This window comes from Mesoplodon bidens (genome assembly GCF_964165515.1).
Source record: "Mesoplodon bidens genome assembly, chromosome: 10".
NCBI lineage: Eukaryota > Metazoa > Chordata > Mammalia > Artiodactyla > Ziphiidae > Mesoplodon > Mesoplodon bidens.
This window is the reverse complement of record NC_138172.1, coordinates 73,214,723-73,231,307: the sequence shown is the minus strand read 5'-3', so window position 1 is coordinate 73,231,307 and position 16,585 is coordinate 73,214,723.

Genomic DNA, 16,585 nt, shown 5'->3' with positions numbered 1-16,585 from the left:
GACAGGGAACCCCTCCCGGCGGGGGCAGCCCGGCGACACATCTGGAATTGTGAGCTGGGTCCCTCCTCAGGGCCAGGGGTAGGAAGGAGCCGTGGCCAGAGAGTCGGGGCGGGGGGAGTTCAGGGACCCTCAGCGTGGCCCAGGGAGTAGGTCCCCGAGGATGGGGGAGGGCATGGAGCCTGCGGCCCGCTGGGTGGGGGTGCGCGGGCAGGCCCGTGGGATGATCAGGTGGGGCCGCCCGCTGTGGTGACAGCGTCTCGGCCACGCTAGACCAAGGACTCCTCGGAGCCGAGTATGGGCTCCCCACCACGAGGGCCCGTGAGCAATTAGGGAGGCGACGGTTGCGCCAGGCCTGTTCTCCCGGTCCCGCCTTCCAGTCCGGGCTTGAAGCCGGGGCTGGGACGCGGGGGCCGAGCTAGGGACTCGGGGCCTCTCCTTGGTGTCCCCCAGTCCCCGCAGTAGCTACTTACGACGCTCGAAGGTCTTCGCGGTGCCGTCGAGGCCAGGACCGCTGTGGTCCCCACGGCTTTCGCCACCCGAGGCCGCGTCCCCGCGATGAGGCCAGGTGGCTTCGGCCGGAAGTGGGGGGCCCCGGGCCGGGAGGAAGGGGTCCGGCTCCCGCGGCCGCGCTGCTTGGTGAGGGGGCCTGGAACTCCGGGAGCCAGCCCAGATCAGGCTGTTGTATGGAAATTCTGGGGAGCAGGGCGGACTCCCCCTTCCCGGCAAGGTCTGAGTCACTGGGACGCGCCCGCGGGGCTTGGCGACTGCAGCATTCTGACCAGCTTACCTGGGTCCGCGAGCTTGGCCTCATCCGCCGCCAAGAGTGGAAGTGGAAGGGCGTAAGGGGGCAGGGTGGTGGACATGGTCCCCAGTGCATTCCCCACCGTCGCTCTCCGTCCTCTCCTGAATGTGGGGCCCCCTCCCTAACCACAGACCCTAGCCCTGCACCACTAACCCGCCCCGCCTCCCCCCTGCTTCTCAGTCTCTATCTAGGGCCCCTAAACTCTGGATCGGCCCAGTCTCCCAGCCTTACTGTCCGAAATCAGCTGCTTGGGATCCAAAGTCCTCTGAATCTGGCCCAACACTAATTAATATGTCTGGTTTGTTGGAAATGTAAAATATTTACATTTAATCCCACATACCGGTTATACAGGTGTGCTCAGTTTGTGAAAATTCAGCAAGCTGAACATTAAGGTACATACACTTTTTTATATGGCTATTATACTTGAATAAAATGTTTTAAAAAATCAACACTCATTAAAATCAACATTCTAGGGCAAAACACAGTATGGTGTGATGACCAGGCATGGGACTCCAGTTCCAGATCCCAACTCCACCATCCACGTGTTTCCTTGGAGAAGTCCCTTTACCTCTCTGAGCCTCAGGAGGGATGAACATTGGGGGCCTCCGTGTGGAACCTAATAGTTTCATTGCTATCCAGGACCAGGACTAGGGTGAGGTAAGTGGGGCGCTCCTCTGGGGTGCAAAATTTAGGAAGGTGCCAAGATGAAAAAATGTTTTAATTCAATATTTTTAAAAAGCTAAACCAGCAAATTACAGCCCTGCCAGCCAGCTGCCTATTTTTATTTATTTATTTATTTATTTATTTATTGGCTGTGCCTCACAGCTTGTGAAATCTTTTTTTTTTAATTTTATTTATTTATTTACTTACTTTTGGCTGCGTTGGGTCTTCGTTGCTGTGCGCGGGCTTTCTTTAGTTGCGGTGAGCGGGAGCTACTCTTCGTTACGGTGCGCGAGCTTCTCATTGCGGTGACTTCTCTTGTTGCGAAACACGGGCTCTAGGTACATGGGCTTTAGTAGTTGTGGCACTCAGGCTCAGCAGTTGTGGCTCGCGGGCTCTAGAGTGCAGGCTCAGTAGTTGTGGTGCACGGGCTTAGTTGCTTCATGGCATGTGGGATCTTCCTGGACCAGGGCTCGAACCCATGTCCCCTGCATTGGCAGGTGGATTCTTAACCACTGTGCCACCAGGGAAGTTCCAGCTTGTGAAATCTTAGTTCCCTGACCAAGGATGGAACCAGGAATTGAACCCAGGCCCTCAACAATGAAAGCGCTGAGTCCTAACCACTGGACCACCAGGGAATTCCCCAGCTGCCTATTTTTATAAATAAAGTTTTATTGGAACCAGGGACAGGATTAGGGTGAAGCCAGTGAGATGGGATCATGCAAGTTCAGGGTTAGATCCTGTCTTTATTTAAAATATTGGCATTTTGTTCATTATAGATTTTTTTGCATTAATGTTGATTTTTAGATATATTGCAGGAAAATATTGTTTACCGAGTAATTACCCAGTAATTGTAATTACCGAGTTTTTTGATGCTCCCTTAAGTTTTGCACCTGAGCCTCACTCACTCTAGACCTTATACACCTCACCGTTGTCCCTGGCCTATTACTGTCTTCTCCTGAAGGACCTGGCTAGGACCCCAGAATAAATGAGCGGGAGGCTGAAGATGCTTCCACCCGCCTCACCACCCCCCTCAACACCAGGTAGGCTCTGCATTCAAGCCCAGGCCTAGCTTTCCTGGGGCCCGATGATCAGTTCAGAGTCAAATGCAAAGTCCTTACAATGACCTTCAGGCTCCAAGAGCTGGGCTTGACCTGCCATGGCTTTCATCTCCCCTCACTCATTTCCTTCCAGCTTGCTGCTCCCTGAGTTTGTTTTTTCAACTTGCCTCATGTGCTTGCCTCAGGGCCTTTGCACTTGCTCTTCCCTCTGCCCAGAATGTGCTTCCCCTATATATTCACTTGGCCCCCTTCCTTGTTTCCTCTACTTATGTCACCTTCTCAGAGAGGCCATCCCAGACCGCTCATTCTCTGTCCCTTCCCACCAATTTATTATTCTTCATAAACCTTTCACCTCTTGATTAGTAGAATGAAAGCTCCAGGAGAGAGGGGACTTTGCTTTGTCTGCTAGGGTATTCCCTAGAATTGGGTCTGACACAGAGAGCTCAATAAATATTTCGTTTCACAGATGGAAAACAAGGGGCCAGAGAGGGGAAGGGGCATTAGCAAGTCACGCAGTGAGTTGGTGGCAAGAGCTTACTAAATCCCATGTTTCCAGACTCCCAACTCAGTGCTCTTTCCTGCCTCCTGGGGCTTATCGTCACCCCCTACCCCCACAGCCCTCCAGACAGCGAAGGGTGACCCTGCACAGCTCTCCTGTACGCTCCCTTCCACACAATGTGATTACAGAGCCTGGCCAGGCTCCAGACCCTGGCATCCACCTCTCTCCAGTGTCCAGCAGGCAGGCACAGCTCTTCCTGGCTTCCTGTCTGTGGCACAGGGCTGGTCAGTGGCTGGGCTGGGTTCCGCAGCTGGACCACAGCTGTGGTCTCCATACCCTGGAGAATGGGGGGCAGGCCATTGTGGTGCGACCTCCCTGCAGAGGACTGTATTGAAGGGGGTGTGTTTGTGTGTAGTGGGGGGAGGGGGATGCTGGATAGGAACTGAACAACTAGATAGGAACACCCTCCGTAATGAGCAGAGTGGAGAATGGGGCTCTAATCCCCCGCCCTTCCTCAAGGACATGGCATGCGACGGTGGGAGGGGAGCTCTGGGCCCCAGGCCTGATTCTGTTCCTTTCTTCTACTCTTGGTGATCAGAAGACGGTGGTGTGTCACATTCAGTACACATGAGTTGGGTATGTTCTATATGCCAGCCCCTTGCTGGATAGTTCTAGATTTGTTGCTTCCTTTCTTTTCTTTTTTTTTAAATTTACTTTTTTAACATCTTTATTGGAGTATAATTGCTTTACAATGTTGTGTTAGTTTCTGCTGTATAACAAAGTGAATCAGCTATATGTATACATATATCCCCATATCCCCTCCGTCTTGCGTCTCCCTCCCATGCTGCTTCCTTTAATACCCACACAGTCCGGATAGCTATTATCCTCATTTTACAGGTGAGGCAGCTGAGGCACAGTGAGGTGAAGTGACTTGCCCATGGCCACACAACTAGTATGGGTTGCAGCTGGGACTTGTACCACATTTCTTTTATTTTTTTATTTTTTTGGCTGTGCCGTGTGGCATGCAGGATCTTAGTTCCCTGACCAGCGATCGAACCCATGCCCCCTGCAGTGGAAGTGTGGAGTCTTAACCACTGGACCGCCAGGGAAGTCCCTTGTACCACATTTCTGAAGCCCACTGCAGTGCTCATTCCAATCCCTGACATGGCCTTTAGCACAGAGAGAGAACTGTGATGTTCTTCGGGATGTGTCCCCCACCTCCAAGCTGGCCGCTGGAGATGGAGGCATGGCCCTGGCCTCCCTCCTCTGTCTCATTGGTAATTGGCAGCGTAGAAAGAGCGGGGCTTGGTTTGGTATCGTGGAGACCCAATTTACACCCTGGCTCACTCACTTCTGCCTAGCTCTGTGATTTGGGGTAAGTCATTTGAACTCTCTGAGCTTTCAGTTCTGTTATGTAAACCCAGGAGGCTGGTTCCCACTTCACAATTGGGAAGAAATTCAGTGAGCACCTGGTACAACATCAGAGGCTTCAGTAGATGGTAGCTCCCTTGCCCGGGTCTGCCCTCCCTGATGCTCACCCAGCAGCAAGCAAAGGGAGCCTCACAGGGCATGTGTCCAGCACATTACATGGTGCTCACTATGCGACAGGCACAGTTCACAGCACTTTACATGAATTAACCAGCTTAATAGTCACAACATTAAATATCAATTAATATTAAGTACCAGTATTTCCCCCATTTCACAGGTGAGGAAACAGAAGCACAGAGAGGTCCAGCAACTTGCTTAAGCCTCACAGCCTTCTCTTCAGCACCATCTTCCCTGGGGGGAGGGAGGGGTCTCAGGGCTGATCCTCTACTGGATAGGTCCTCTTCATGCCCCAGGGAAGTTAATTAATTCTGAGCTGCTGTTAATCACGTATAAATGCCCTTATGCACTGGCCTCCAAACTTTTTTCTTAAGTAATTCAACTTTATAACAATTATAAGTAAACCTCTTAAAATTTTCTGGACAGTGCCAGTCTTAAAAAAAAAAGATTTATTTTTTAGAGCACATTTAGATTCACAGCAAAACTGAGTGGAAAATAGAGCGTTCCCGTGCACCCCCTGCCCCACACATACCCAGCCTCCCCCATTATCCACATGCCCCCCAGAGGGCTAGATTTGTTACAGCTGATGGATCTACACTGTCCCATCATTAGTACTCCAAGTCCATAGCTAACATTCAGGCTCATTCTTGGCATTGTACATTCTGTGGGTTTTGACAAACATATAACGACATGTATCTACCACTATAGTATCGTACAGAGTATTTTCACTGCCCTAACAATCCTCTGTGCTCCACCTATTCTTCCTTCCCTCCCCCTAACCTCTGACAACCACTGATTTTTTTTTTGGCTGCGTTGGGTCTTCGTTGCTGTGCATGGGCTTTCTCGGGCTTTCTCTAGTTGTGGTGAGTGGGGGCTACTCTTCTTTGCTGTGCGCGGCCTTCTCATTGTGGTGGCTTCTTCTCTTGTGGAGCACGGACTCTAGGCATGCAGGCTTCAGTAGTTGTGGCATGTGGGCTCAGTAGTTGTGGCTTGCGGGCTCTAGAGCGCAGGCTCAGTAGTTGTGGCGCACGGGCTTAGTGGCTCCGCGGCATGTGGGATCTTCCTGGGCCAAGGATTGAACCCATGTCCCCTGCATTGGCAGGCAGATTCTTAGCCACTGTACCACCAGGGAAGTCCCAACCACTGATATTTTTAACTGTCTCCATAGTTTTACCTTTTCCAGAATTTTGTGTAGTTGGAATCATACATTATGTAGCCTTTTCAGATTGGCTTCTTTCACTTAATAATACATATTTAATGTTCCTCCAGGTCTTTTCATGGCTTGATTGTCCATTTCTTTTTTTTTTTTTTTTTGCGGTACGCGGGCCTCTCACTGTTGTGGCCTCTCCGGTTGCGGAGTACAGGCTCCAGACGCGCAAGCTCAATGGCCATGGCTCACGGGCCCAGCCGCTCCGCGGCATGTGGGATCTTCCCGGACCGGGGCACGAACCCGTGTCCCCTGCATCGTCAAGCGGACTCTCAACCACTGCACCACCAGGGAAGCCCTGTCCATTTCTTTTTATCACTGAATAATATTCCATTATCTGAATGTACCACAGTTTCTTTATCCACTTCTTAAATTGAAGGGTATCTTGGTTGCTTCCAAGTTTTGACAATTATGAATAAAGCTGCTATAAACATTTGTATGCAGGTTTTTGTTGGATGTAAGTTTTCAGGTCATTTGGGTAAATACCTAGGAGAATGATTGCTGGATCGTATGGTAAGAGTATGTTTAATTTTCTAAGAAACCTGCAAACTGTCTTCCAATGAGGCCGTACCATTTTGCATTCCCACCAGCAGTGAACGAGAGTTCCTGTTGCTCCATATCCTTACCAGCATTGACGTTGTCAGTGTTTTGGATTCTCGTCATTCTGAGAGGTGTGTAGTAGTATCTCATTGTTGCTTTAAACTGCATTTCCCTAATAATATATGAAGTTGAGCATCTTTTCATATGCTTGTTTGTATCTGTATATCATCTTCAGTGATGTGTCTGTTCAGGTCTTTTGCCCATTTTTAAATTGGGTGGTTCATTTTCTTATTGTTGAATTCTAAGAGTTCTCTGTATTTTTGGGTAACAGTCCTTTATCAGATACGTCTTTTGTGGGACTTCCCTCGTGGTTCAGTGGTTAAGAATCAGCCTGCCAATGCAGGGGACATGGGCTTGATCCCTGGTCCTGGAAGATCCCACATGCCGTGGAGCAACTAAGCCCATGAGCCACAACTACTGAGCCCGCATGCTGCAGCTACTGAAGCCTGTATGCCTAGAGCCCGTGCTCTGCAACAAGAGAAGCTAATCACAATGAGAAGCCCACACACCACAATGAAGACCCAACGCAGCCCCCCCCAAAGTAATAAATTAATTTTTAAAGAATAAAAATTTTAAATTTAAAATTTAAAAAAAGATATGTCTTTTGCAAATATTTTCTCCCAGTTTGTGGCTTGTTCATTCATTCTCTTCAAAGTGCTTTTTGCAGAGCAAAAGTTTTAAATTTTAAGTCCAGCTTATCAGTTATTTCTTTCATGGGCCCTGCCTTTTGTATTATATCTAAAAATCATTGACAACTGCCAGGTCATCTAGTTTTCTCTTACATCATTTTCTAGGAGTTTTATAGCTTTGTGTTTACATTTAGGTCTGTGATCCACTTTCAGTTAATTTTTGTGAGGACTGTAAGGTCTGTGTCTAGATTACTTTTATTTTTTTGTATGTGGATGTCCAATTGTTCCAGCACCATTTGTTGAAAAGAGTGTCTTTGCTCCATTGGGTTGCCTTTGCTCCTTGGTCAAAGATCAATTGACTATATTTATGTGAGTACTTCTGGGCTCTCTGTTCTGTTCTAATGATCTATTTTTCTATTCTTTGCCAATACCACACTTTCTTGATTACTGTAGCTTTATAGTGACTCTTAATGTTGGGTAGTGTCAGTTATTCAAGTTTGTTTTTCTTCAATAATGTGTTGGGTACTCTGGGTCTTTTGCCCCTCCATATACAAACCATTTTTTAACGGCTTTATGAAGATATAATTCACATACCATACAACTTACCCATTTAAAGTGTATGATTTAGTAGGTTTTGGTATATTACATTACTAATTGTTTTAAATTATGGTAAAACATTTATAACATACATTTTTCCATTTTAATAATTTTAAGTTTACAAGTCAGTGGCAGTAATTACATTCAAAATGTTGTGCAACCATCACCACTATCTATTTCCAAATCTTTTTCATCACTCCAAATAGAAGTTTGCAACTACTAAGCAGTAACTCCCTAGTTTCTTAGGTTGGCCATGACAAAACACCAAAAGCTAGATGGCTTAAAACAATAGCAATTTATTGTCTCACGGTTCTGGAGGATAGGAGTCTGAGGTCAAGGTGTCAGCAGAGTCATGCTCTCTCTGACGGCTCTAGGGGAGAGTTCTTCCTTGCTTCCTCTAGCTTCTGGTGTTTTCTGGCAATCCTTGGAGTTCCGTGGCTTGTAGATTCATCACTCCAGTCCCATGGCCATCTTCTCCCTGTGTCTTCACATAACCTTCCCTCTGTGTATGTCTTTCTCTGTGTCCAAAGGACACCAGTCATACTGGATCAGGGCCAGTTCTAAAATGACCTCATCTTAACCTTGTTAAATTTGCACAGACTATTTCCAAATAACATCACATTCTGAGGTACTGGGGGTTAAGACTTCAATGTATCTTTCGTGGGGGGCATAATGCAACCCATAATACTCCCCATTCCTCCCTTTCCCCAGCCCCTGGCACTCTGTAATCTACTTCCTGTCTCTATGAATTTGCTTATCCTAGATAAGTGGAATACAATACTTGTCCTTTTGTGTCTGGTTTATTTCACTTAGCATAATATTTTCTAGGTTCATCTATGTTGTAGCAGGTATCAGACCTTCATTCCTTTTTATGGGTGAATAAATAGTCCATTGTACGGATACGCCACATTTTTTTTTACCCATTCATGTGTTGATGGATACTTGGGTTGTTTCCATCTTTTGGCTACTCTGAATAATGCTGCAATGAACATTAGTGTTCAAGCCCTGCTTCCTCTAAAGTATTTTGACAGTGAACCTATATCAAGTTTTTTAAATTGCCCATCAATCCCCATATGTGTCATTTACTTATAAACTATATACCTGTGCTATTATGTTATATATAGTGTACATAATAAATATGCTTAAAAGTGAAAGGCTGAGACAAAGAGTAAATATGAATGAATCCAATATAAATGAAGTAAATATAAATAAGTGTTTCTTCCTGAATCCTGTTTTGGAGACGATGATGTACCACTCTTCCTGAAAGAATATATGTCATTGACAGACGGCCTTGCCTTAACCTCCTGGTTGTAGCTTTCTCAGGATCCCATATTTCTTTGACAATCTGATGAAAATTATGGGCACTCTCCAAAAAAACTTCCCTCAAATAAACATAGCATTTCCAATACAAGTTTGGGAGATCCATAGAAGCCCAGTAAGGCTCATTTAAGATTACTTGCCTTAATCTGAAGGACTGCTTCAGCGGTGGAATTTCAGATATCTGCATAAAGTGACATTTGAAGGTGGGGAGAAAGAATTTTATTCACCTCCGTAGCCCTGTTTCTGAGTCTATGGGTTTTTTAGGATAACCTGACATTGCTGAAGAGAACAAACAAAGCAAAATATATGGAGATTGGAACTGCATCCAATAATCAGAAAGTGCTTCTGAATAGCCAAGAGAATAAAACAGAACTGCAGGTGATGAAGGTGGTGGTAGGAGTGGAAGGGGGGTTGTTGGGTGGGGGTTGTGTATCCTGGCCCCTGAAGATGCCCATGGACTCCCACTGGGGTGATAGACAGTCTGGCTTTAAGTCGCCAAGCTGATGGGTGGGATAATGTCAGGTTCCCACTAAGGGGAAAATCACGGAGAGTTTGCATTTGGGTTTCCTTTCTGCTTTGGACCTTGCAGTAATAAGAAGCAAGCCATTTTCACATTCTCATTATCATCTCATTTATTGCCATTTGTATCAATTAGTGTCCAAACAGGAAAACAGAAATCGTTCTAGGTGCTTTTAGCAGAAGGGGGTTTAATACTGGGAATTGGTCACAAATGTCTTAGAAGGGAGGAGGTGATGCTCAGAGGCTAGGAAGCTGCTACCATCCCTGGGCTGGAACCCACAAACCCACACTTGGGGTTGAGTAGCTGGAAGTGTTGTCACTGGAACAGCTGCCACTGAGCAGCAAGCAGGGACCCTTCTTGCCCACTGATGCTAAGGAAGTGCCCACCCCAGGTGTCCACGCTGCTGCTGCCAATTCAGAAGTAACCTGCGGAAGCAGAAAACTCTGCTTCTCCCTCCCTCATGCCTCCCCATCTCTCACCGGTTCCTCCCATTCGCAGAACCTAACTGGAGTTTGGGAAATGTAGTTTGCTAGCTTCCAGCACCTGCAGAACACAGAAGGGAGGACATGAAGCTGGGAGCCAACAGACAGAGCACCAGCAAGTTACAGCAGCCACCGCAGACCCCACCAGAAACAGACCCACGTGGACCACTGAATTTTCTGTCTCCCCTCACCTGGGGTGCCATCCCTGAAGACAGGGTGCTGTTTGTCCACCACACTTTCTCCAGCACCTTGAACGGGGTACCTGAGTCAGTGCTCCATAAAGCTGTTTTCCCTGGCCATTTTATCCTCCCACGGAGAGAGGGTGAGTGTTCTCCGCTTTCAATGTATAAAGGAACCAAGGTCCAGAAAGTCATGACTTGCCCAAAGGGACCCAGCTGCCATGACATGTCTGTCTGACAAGTCTCGGGAAGGCTTTGAGCGAGGACAGGGCTGACTTGGCAGCTTTCTGCGCCCCACTGCCCGCCACGCCTTCCGGTCTGGCTGCCCAGAGCAAGCTGTGATGTGGATGTCTCTTTCAGGTCTACAAGTGCTCTCAGAGCTGAAGCCAAGAAGGGCTGACTCAGCTGTGACCTCCTCAGGGCTGGGAACTTCCTCCTGCCCCAGGAAATAAGGCATCCTGGCACCTCTCTGCCAAAAGGGCCACGCTGGAAGTCAGGTAGGCTAGTCAATGGAGACAAGGGTTGGAAGAGGCAGGAGCGGGACCCTGCATGGAACCCTCCCTCCTCTGTTCCCCAGGGTGGAGCTCTCCATCGCAGAGTCTCTGCTATACTTAGAGTGACAAGATTTCCCAAACCAAAAATTGGTACATGTGGTTAGACACATATGACTGTCTTTATGAGGAAAATGGGAGAGAGGGTTAGAAATAGGGTCTATCTCAGAGTTTCTCAATCTTGGCACTCTTGACACTTGGGGGCCAGATGGTTCTTTGTTTGGGGGCTGTCCTGGGCACTGTAGGATGTTTAGCAGCATCCCTGACTTCTACCCACTAGATGCCAGTAGCATTCCTCAAGTTGCGACAACTGAAAATGTCTCCAGACATTGCCAAGTGTCCCCAGGGCAGGGTAGAGGGAAGCACTCCAGTTGAAAAACAATGGTCAGAATTCCCTGGCAGTCCAGTGGTTAGGACTCCATGCTCTCACTGCCAAGGGCCCGGGTTCCATCCCTGGCCAGATGATAGGATTCTGTGCAGCGCAGCCAAAAAAAAAAAAAGCCATGGTCTATCCCCAAAACTCAGGTTGCATCTCTACACTGGACATGACCAGTGGCCAGGAGATGGTGCCCAGTCTGGCAGAAATATAGTCCTGCCCCTTGAGGAGAGAGGCACAATTCTGGCCCTAGTCTGAGGGAAGAGACAGATCCTGACCTTGGGGAACTTCTGGACTAATGGGGGAGATTAGACAGCCCCAAGGAAACAGGAAAACATGGTGGTTAAGAACACTGAACTTTGGAGCCAGAATCCAGTATTCAAATCCTGGCTCCACCATTAATAGGATAAGTTACCTCTTCGAGCCTCAATTTCCTTATTTGTATCATGGGGATAATGATGGCACCTATGTTGTAGAGTTCTATAAAATTATTTATTTATTATTTATTTGTTTTTATGGTCGACTTTATTTTTTAGAAAAGTTTTAGGTTTACAGAAAAATTGAGAAGCTAGTACAGAGTTCCCGTATATCTCATAGCCAGTTTTCTCTGTTATTAACATTTGTTATAATTAATGACCCAACACTGATACTTTTTATTATTAACTAAAGCCCATAGTTCATTCAGATTTCCTTAGTTTTACCTAAGGTCTTTTTTCTGTTCCAGGATCCCATCCGGGACAGCTCATTATATTTTGTTGTCATGGCTCCTTAGGCTCTTCTTGGCTGTGATGGTTTCTCAGACTTTTCCTTTTTTTATAAATTTATTTATTTATTTATGGCTGCGTTGGGTCTTTGTTGCTGCGCACGGGCTTTCTCTAGCTATGGCGAGTGAGGGCTACTTTTCATTGCGGTGCGCGGGCTTCTTACTGAGGTGGCTTCTCTTGTGGAGCACGGACTTTAGGTGCATGGGCTTCGGTAGTTGTGGCACGTGCCCTTCAGTAGTTGTGGCTCACGGCCTCTAGAGCGCAGGCTCAGTAGTTGTGGCGCACGGGCTTAGTTGTTCCGCAACATGTGGAGTCTTTCCGGACCAGGTCTCGAACCGTGTCCCCTGCATTGGCAGGCGGATTCTTAACCACTGTGCCACCAGGGAAGCCCTCAGACATTTCTTCCTTGTGATGACCTTGACAGTGTTTAGGAGTACTAGTCAGGTATATTGCAGGATGCCCTTTTACTGGAATTTGTCTGACTTTTTCTCATGATTGGACTGGGATTATAGATTTGAGGAGGAGAAGGTCACGGGGTAAAGCACCCTTCTCATCGTGTTGTCTCAATACTACATCCCATCAACATGACTTATGACTGTGGATGTTGACCTTGATCACCTGGCTGAGGTGGTGTTTGTTAGGTTTCTCTGCTGTGAAGTTCCTCCCTCTCTCCTGGCTGTGCTCTTGGGAAGGAAGTGGCTGTGCACAGTCCACGCTTAAGGAGTGAGGAACCTCAAAGGAATTTGTGAAGACTGAATAAGTGCAGAAATACATGCTCCTTAGAACAGTGCCTGGCATGTGGTAACCCTTCCGAACGATTTGCTGTTATGATGACGATAGGGAGACCCTCTGAAGAGGAGATTGGATGGTCCCCACACAGAAAACATACTCAGGACAACTTGTAAGACGGTACACTGTGTTAGGCAGAATAATGACCCCCCCACACCGCCAAAGATGTCCCAGAACTTTATGAATACGTTGCCTTACATAGCAAAAGGGATTTTGCAGGTGTGATTAAAGGTATGGACCTTGAGATGGGGAGATTACTCTGGATTATCCAGGGGAGCCAATCTAATCACATAAATCCTTAAAAGTGGAGAAGCTTTCCTGGCTAAAAGTACAGAGAGAAGGGCTTCCCTGGTGGCACAGTGGTTGAGAATCCGCCTGCCAATGCAGGGGACACGGGTTCGAGTCCTGGTCCGGGAGGATCCCACATGCCGAGGAGCAACTAAGCCCGTGCACCACAACTACTGAGCCTGCGCTCTGGAGCCAACGAGCCACAACTACTGAGCCAGCGTGCTGCAACTATTGAGGCCCGCGCGCCTGGAGCCCGTGCTCCGCAACCAGGGGGGCCACCACAATGAGAAGCCCACACACCACGGCAGGGAGTAGCCCCCACTTGCCACAAATGGAGAGGGCCCGTGCGCAGCCACGAAGACCCAACACAACCAAAGATAAATAAATAAATAAATAAATAAATAAATAAATTTATTAAAAAATAAAAGTACAGAGAGAAGGTACACAAGGTCAGTGGCTTTCGACATGGACGGCAGAGGGTCAGAGAGATGGCAGCATAAGCGCTTGACCTACAGTTGCCAATTTTGAAGATGGAGGGAAGGGCCCCGGGCCCCAGGAAGGCACGCAGCCCTGCCAACGCCTGGAGTTTAGCCCCGCGAGACCCGTGTTGGACCTCCTATCTACAGAACCGTGAGGTGATACACCTGTGGTATGTAAAGCCGCTGACATTGGTCGAGGCAGCGATAGGAAACTAATACGTGTACCGACAAGCATGGGTTTGGAAGTGGAAATACAGTCCTCAAGCAGAAATTGCTACTTACTAACTGCAGATGAATCAGCTTTCCAGCGCTCTTACCCTGAGAACTGAGTTCTTCCAGAACAATAACAACAACCACCAAAAAAAACATTGGTGCCGATGCTGCCATTTCTTGGGGGCCAGCTGCGCCCCAGGCACTCTGCTGGGGCTTTTAGAACACTGTGTCGTTTAATCTCCACACGGCACCATACTGTCTCCAGATTTACAGAACAGACAGAGGGAAGGACCTTCCGCCCTTCTTCACTCCTGAGTCAGCTCGCTGCTAATAATTAACTCTTTACAAGTTGGAAGTGGATTTTCAGTAAGTCAAAGTCCCTTTAAATCCAAGGGGTCAGTTAGAGGAGATGTGTTTGCTATCTTACAGGTCTTGGTTCAGGGCTGCCTAAAAATGAGTCCTGGTAGATTTTTCAGACATTGCCAGAGCATCTGGAATATCCTGCAAGCATCCATTCGTTCATTCAAGAAGCATCCATGAAGCATCAACTATCCCCTGCCCTCTAGAAGCTCCAACCCTATGAGGGAGAGTGGGGCTTGGACTGGCATAATTGTAACCTGGGCAGAGTAGGACTGTGGCCTTCAGGAAGCATGTCATAGGTGTTTAACTGGGGAGGAGGCACCAGGATGTGGGAATCCTGGAAGGCTGCAAGGAGGTGGCACGTTTAAGTTGGGTCTTGAATAATAAGTAGGCTTCACTAAGCAGAGATGATGCCCATGGCATTCCAGGTAGGACAAAGAGCGCCAGCAAAGGCATAGAGGAAGAGAAGTGGAGGCTGTGGGTTAGATCTTTTACTCCTCACAGGGTGCCCATGGAGTAGGTACTATTATTATCCCCACTTTGCAGAAGAATAAACTGAGGTAGAGGGCAGTTAAATGACTTGCCCTGGAACACACCCAGCTTACAAGTGGTGAGAGGGGTGTTTGCAGCCCGGCAGTCTGACTCCAGAGCTCCTGTTTTGGGTCTTTTCATCACGTCTGCTGGGGAAATGCAAGCTTAGCAGGGTGAGTTTAGACGCTCATGGGCGAGAATGAGTGAGCTTCATTGATCCATTCCCTTTGTCATTCAACAAACATGGATGGAGCACCCATTGGGTGCCAACTCTGGGCTAGGGGAAACAAGGGGACTCGAGGAACTCCCATCTGGAGGAGAAGGCAGACATGCAGATGCTGAACCCCCTCGCTGTACAGTGAGCACCCTGAGAGATGGGCAGGGGAGGGAGTGTGGAGACCAAAGGCCGGCTCCTGGGAAACCTTTTCCAGGAGGATGGGAGATGGAGCAAAGTCAGCGAAGGAGACAGGTCAAAGTGGTCAGAGAGCTTGCAGGAGAGTCAAGGGGGCAAAATCAAGCCCACCCCTGACATTTGCAGGGCCTGGGAAATGCAAATGGCTCCTGGCTCCCAGCCTGCCCCTCCCCCTTTCTTTTCACACTTTCAGCTTGTCCTGCAGAGTGAGGGTCTCCTATTAATGGAATGCATGCACATTCCAACCGTAAACCCCAGCTCCGTCTGTGCTCTCCACCTGTAAACAGCTGCCCGTAATTGCCCCTCAGGCCCTGGGCACACGCACCCGTCATGCTTCACCCTCAAGAGGCCAAACCAAGGCAGGAAGCCCTTGCAGGCTCTGGAAGTGGGCCTTGAGCTGTTTGGGCAAAGATGCCCAAATATCGGGTACCTGGAGCGTGGCCTAGAAGACAAGTCACGTGCTCCGGGGGTGGGGGCGGCATGCTCTTTGGCCTCATGAACTCCTTGTTCTGTCAAGGACTCTGGTTGTCTGGGTCTAAAGGTCATTTTGCAGACAATTATGGAAGCCCTAAGAAGAGGTTTCCTCCGATGTCACATTCTCCAGGGAGGTTGAGTGAACAGGATTAAGAAAAGGCCACTGCCCGAGAAGGTGGCCCTGGGCTTGGTGAGAGCGGAGTCTGTGCAGGGCGGGGTGTGCAGAGATGTGGGGTGAGTGTGAGGTGAGGGATGGGAGGCAGAGAGCACAGAGCTCTCTTTCAGGAAATTTGGCAGAGAAAGGAAATAAAGCCGGAGGAAGGGAGCGTGAGGGGGAGGGAGACGAGAGGGAACGTCTGTGTTCCTTGGTGTTTAGAAGGCAGTAGACAGGAATATGTTTTAGTCGGAGGGAAAAGAGTCTGTGGTAAGAGAGAGAGGCTGAGAAACCAGGAGAAAATATGTCCAGAAAGGATCTTTTTAACTCATCAGACAGGGGGTATGATGGCCTTAAAAAAAAAAAAAAAAAAAAAAAGGAAAGATTCCTCTTTCTCTGAGTGAAGACGGTGGGAGGAGATTGAGAGATTGAGGGAGCCCTAGTTGGGGGGTCTGGATTGTCCCTGAAATAATCCACATTTATCAAACACCCGTTTACTATGTGTCAGGCACTGTTTTAGGGGTGCTAAGCATGTAAGATCTCACCCATGTCTCACGACGGTCCTTAGAGTCAATACAATTATTGTCCCCTCCATCTGACCATAATGAAAATTGGGGCACCAAGAGGACTAGTAGCTGGCCCAAAGTAACACATCTAGTTACTAGTGATCTCAGACTTAGGCAAAGGGGCCTCCAACCGGGGATCTGCAGTTTAGAAGGCTCTGCATGTCACAGCCACATGGGAAAAGAAATTTACTAATAGAATGAGACTTCAGCTTCTGGCCATAATGAAGTGACAGGGACTAGGTTTACGCTCCTGCCTTAAAAAACTAGGACTCCAGACAAAATAGCTGAAAAAATGATTTTCAGACTTTGGACAAAGACAACACGGGACTGGTCCCTGGAGAGAGGGAAACAAATGAGGTGAGCCCTGTAATTACCCCAGCTCCCCGCCCTCGGCAGTTTCCAGGCTTCAGTGCAGGGAGGAGGGAATGCAAACAGAGCTTGGATGTCTTGCTGATTGAGAAGACAGATTTAGAAAGGTGTTAGAAATTCACAGGCCAGAGTCCCAGGGAAGTGGAGCTGAACATATA